This window comes from Ambystoma mexicanum, chromosome 6p (genome assembly GCF_040938575.1).
Source record: "Ambystoma mexicanum isolate Mex_15411 chromosome 6p, UKY_AmexF1_1, whole genome shotgun sequence".
NCBI lineage: Eukaryota > Metazoa > Chordata > Amphibia > Caudata > Ambystomatidae > Ambystoma > Ambystoma mexicanum.
Genome location: NC_090935.1, coordinates 1296583263 through 1296588809, shown reverse-complemented (window position 1 = coordinate 1296588809; position 5547 = coordinate 1296583263).

Genomic DNA, 5547 nt, shown 5'->3' with positions numbered 1-5547 from the left:
GAACAACCAGCAGATGCATACAATAACACGCCCATAGCACAATTGATAGAACTTCAGAGAAGGGCCCCACCGGAAGAGCAGGAGTTGTGGGGCAAACAAGGGTGTAAGCAATCAGCCACAGATCTCATTTGGAGACAGGAAATGACAGGCAAGGTAGTGATGTCCATAGAATTATTAGAAGTAGCATTCCAACAACTGCATTTTCCAGCTCACGTTGCAAAGCAACACATTGCCTCAGATATTCAAGAGGTTTGGTTTGTTCCTAATCTACACGAATATTTGACTAAATTTGTGATTGAATATACTACATGCCAAACTTACAATTCAGGAATGACATTGCAAACTCTGCGTGGCACTTTGCCACGCCCTACAGGTCCATTTAGAGAACTACATATCGATTTCGCCAATATGGGAGAAAGATGTAACGGAGCAACATACCTGATTGTGGTGGTATGCCCTTTTTCTCGGTGGGTGGAAGCGGGCCCCTGTCCCCATCCTGATGCAAAATGTGCTGCCAAGTTCCTTGTGCGAGAAGTATTCTCACGGTGGGGAATCTGTGATGTGATCCGTTCAGACAACGGCACACACTTTGTAAATGACCTCTTCAAAGAAGTGACCTCCCTTCTGGGGATGAAACACAAATGATGTTCGATTTATCATCCAATGGCCAATGGAATTGTGGAGAGGATCAACTGGCTGCTCAAAAGCAATTTATCGAAATGATGCAGCACGTTGAAAAGAAATTGGGTATATTGTCTGCCCCTAGCACTGTTCCAACTCAGAAACCAACCATGCAAGGATCATCATTTAAGCCCGCACGAAATTGTGACGGGAAGGAGAATGCACACACCGCTCTCCCCTGTTAGGAGGGCGTCTGATGTGCACAGGGCTGCCACAGTGCTGGGAGAAGAATTTAAGGAATACCTAACACAGCTAACACGCGCAGTACGCAGCATAGCAAAACAAATTGTTTCACCATTTACTGAAGATGTAGCAACAGACACCTCCATGCCGACAGCAGACAGCCCGTAGGGGCCTTTGATGCCAGGGGAGCAATTTTTGTCAGAAACTTTGTAAGAAGGTGGAATTCACCAAGGTTTCATGGTCCATACACAGTGGTGTACAGCACCCCAACTGCAGTTAAGGTCACAGGGTTAAAGTAATGGGTGCATCTCTCAGACGTAAGAAGGGCACACAGTGTTACACCTCCCCAAAATGAAACTGACTGTGTGGATGCCACCACTGGCACAGGTTGACATGATGACAATTGCAATTTAAAACAGGGAAAGTATAGGGTAAAGCAAAGGTTTTATCTAGTTTTCTCTCTCTCTCTCTCTCTCTCTCTCTCTCTCTCTCTCTCTCTCTCTCTCTTTTTTTCTTTTCTTTTCATATAAATCGTGTTGTTTTTCCTATTTTTTCCTAATTTATTCCATGATGAAATTAAAAGGAATTGTTACATGCCTAACTGAGTAAAGAAATGAAAAAGAAATGAATAATTGCTATTATTTTTCTTCCATGTGACTTAACGAATTTGTCTCACCCACATAGGTTCAACATGAGCCAATGCGACGAAATGGCTGAGCAAGCTGAAATGTTAGATAGAAATAGGGATGCCACTAGGGCCAGTAGATTAAATAATTTGGAATGTGTTATAAAATATGCTGCCATATTATTTGCAATAATGATGTTTTATCTTATTTGGTATAATGTTGTTTTATATGTGGCAAATGAAATGAACAAAGGGGGGAGCGGAACTGATATGACAAAACCAGGGTCCAAACTAATATGGACTGAAGCAACAGCTATTTTGAAGGACACTTATAACATTGAATTGAATGATAAAATTATAACATTGCCCCTTGTACAATTGCACGTAAACGAAACTGCAATTCCATTGTTGAATAATACTGGAGCCAAGGAAATAGAGCTTGGATAGAATGTAAATGATGATTACTATTGGTTAACTTTTTGCAGAAATACAAGCATGCGTACACACACTGCACCAGAAACCACCACTGAATACACACATGTCACAATGAACAACATAGATGAAGCATGGTCTAGAATATTCCCGCTGCAATATTCACTAGTTGGTACCCAATTAAAAAACAGAAGCAGGATAAAAAGGGGGGGGAACAGATACAATATTTATCATAACTTGGGGTTAGATGAAAGAGAGGACCCCCGACACCCTGACCAATCAAACAAAGGGTATTCAGACATGAGCACCGCAGCAAAGCAAGCAAGTAACGAAAGTTGTTACGTGTGCTCACTTATTCCTCACGCAACTGGAACCCCAAAAATGTTAATCCCACAGGAAGTACCCTTGAGGCCCAATGTTTGATTCATCTGATGCTGTGTAGAATAAAAAAGACATTTCAAGCACACACAGTCACTATGCAAAAATTGGAAAACGAACAAACTTGCACCAGCAGACGACAAGGAGTGATCTGCCTCCAGGAGCCATTTTTCATTATAAAAGGCACAAGATATGCAGATGACAAGTGGAATGATGAAACGATTGAATGCAAAGCTGAGGGGCTTCGAGGGCTGCCATATGAAACATACGAATGGGCAAAAGAAACGTGCACCCCCATCTGGACACAGCATATCACCAAGCTGACATGGGTCACACCCCTGGAGAGACCCATAAAGATTCAAAAGGAAATACCGCACAAACTTTGCTTCCATGGAGAAGGGAAGGTGAACATGGGAACGGTGCGGCAGTGCAATAAGACTTTAATAATGCCAGTCATGAAAAAAGGCACTGCTGCATTAATGGACATATACTGGATCTATGGCAAACAACCTTACCTGCATCTCCCAGCGTACTGGAGGGGCACTTGGGCCCTAGCCACAATTATCTCAGCACTAATGGTGATACCAGAGAGCCACGTCCAGTTTACAGGAAGGCCTTCGGCTGACATATCGACAGCAGTCCAATCGACTGACACATTGGCAGCAGGGCAATCGGCTGAACCATCGACAGCGCCTGATGAGACAATCACAGAGCCCCCAGCATACAAACTATTGTCAGAAGAAACTTTGAAAACCAAGTTGTCATGCAGCAAAAGATCCAATTATATTTCGTTCAAATCGTCAGAACTCATTGCTAAAATCCCACAACAATATAAGCTTTTCTCATCTGCAGAAACATTCTTTGCATCGTTCCTAGCACCAGGTGTTCAAGCAAGGGCAAACGCGAAATGGCTGCAGACAACACGCTGGGAGCTCATCCAGCTGGCCAATGACACTGAAGAAGGATTCAACATCATAAAAATAGAGCTCTGTGCACTGCGCCTGATGACGATGCAAAACAGATATGTCTTAGATCTTATCACAGCGATGGACGGTGGTGTTTGCAAAAAAATTGGGGGGGCGTGTTGCACGTTCGTACCAACTTCCGATGCTGATAACGGGACACTGTCACATGTGATAACAGCAGTGCATAATTTAGGAGAAAGAATGAGAGCAGAAGGCGGAGTAGACAACAACACGTGAACATAGCAGCAAAGATACTCATTCCCATCATAGTCTTTCTTCTCTTAATACTCTGTGTGTGCCAACTGAGACTAAGATGCTGTGAAAATAATATGCCTAATTCAGCAATAATGATGGTAACAGTGAGCTGACAGACAACGGTGGCTACCATGATAGATGCTCAAGTAATACACCACACCACAGTATAGGATGACTGCCATCTAGAGACAGTATGGGGACGTGGTCGATAATCTACATTACACTACCATCAGAGAACCAAAAAACTTGCTGTGGTATAACGATGTATGGATAGATTTAGATGGGGATGGTGGGATATACTTAATGGTCACCCCCGAAGAATATGCAAGAAGGGGTAACAGCTTAAGAAGTGTGTGTAAAGCATGGATGCCAATAAAGGGTACACCTGCTTGGGATGAGGCTGTGGCAGAAGCTGAGCGCTACCGAAGGGAGAACAGAAAAGAGATAAAGTAGTTTGTTACTTTAGATGTATCGAAAGGGTGGAATGTATGGGAGCGAGGGGTCCTCAGGCCCCCTCGCGTCGTACGCTCCTCAGTACAAGGCTTGGACCGCGTGCCTCTGGTAGTGGTATTGCCCCTTGACCTTATGTAAAGTTAACCACGGTTGACTGCTGCATAGATGGGACTACTGAGCAGGACACGGGGCATCCATCTTTTGTGCCCCCTTTCGACTCCATCTTGGGTGAACAGGCCTCACTGCGATAGTACAGCAATGCTCAGCTCCCCTTTCCACCGCAGCAGCCAAGGACAGAGACACACAGACAAGGCGCGCAGGCAGCTGGCTGGCCCCCACCCTTGCACTCCCCCTGCGAAGGAAAGCTCTGCGCTTCCATTCTCACGCTGAAGCTCGAGAAAGTTGCAACAATCAATATGCTACAGTTTTCTTCCTCTGAGATCACTGTTTGCCTGAAAACTGACATGTGAACCAGGATGAGCTAAGCACTTTCTGCTCGATTCGTCCTCATAAACGTGCAAGCCACCCACCTCCATTAGAACAATTTATTGCCATCTTTACCCTGCACCCCCTGTAAGGTATTTCTTTCAAGTGCCAGACCCTCGCCTGTGAAAGGGGGGTGCCCACACGTGTACCAACAGATCATAATACCATCCCTCACCGTAATTGCCAAGGATGATTAGTCAAGCACCCCCGCCCATGCCCCTGACTACGCCCATGGGACCTGATTGATTGAACCTAAGGTGCCTCCCAAACTGATGTATTAAGACACTCCAGATCGCATATCAATGTGCCTAGATTGGCATTGCATCAACTGCCCTGTTGTTGCAATGCCAATGTAGTAGTTTGTCTCGAAGAACAAAGTAGCCGCTGTAATTGCGCAGCAATTGTTTGGGTGATGCTGTGTATTTGTTGATGTGCATTATTCATACTACTCAATTGTATTAAGATGATTTTGCATTATAGAGATGGTTGTGGACTATTCAATGTACGTCTCTATGCACAAGTTAGCCGGCTGTATAGAGGTGACTCTTCGCTATACTTTTGCTGTATCATGTTTGTCACCATGTTTCTGTGTTAACTCTGCCTGTGCATGACCTTCTTTGAACACCATCTATCTCAAGAGAGCCTGGGCAGGAGGTGGGGGAAATAGCATTTCACATTTACAGTTGACATATGAACATGAGGTAGTGTCAAGCAGGTGTGTGTAAAGAGTGTATAAAGAGAGCAACACAAGTTATTGTTCACAGTTATCAGCTGTCCAGTCTTTGTATATCTCTTCATTACATGTAATATTGGTTGCACAACTTTCTCTGTACCCATTCTCCTTTATAGTAGCAGCGAACATTAGTCAACAAGGCACGTATTACATAAATGGTTTCTACACGTTGCAAGGGGCTTTCGGGGTGGGTATGGGTGCAAGGCGCCACGCCGTCTGTAGCTGGGGGGCTCGGTACAGGGGTCAGGGCCTGCAGGGTTTGGGCTGATCTCAGTGACATCCTAGTATTCTCGTTCATAGCTGGGGCAATGATGTACTGCGGAAGGTCAACAGCTACAGTGTTTTATTTTGTTGTT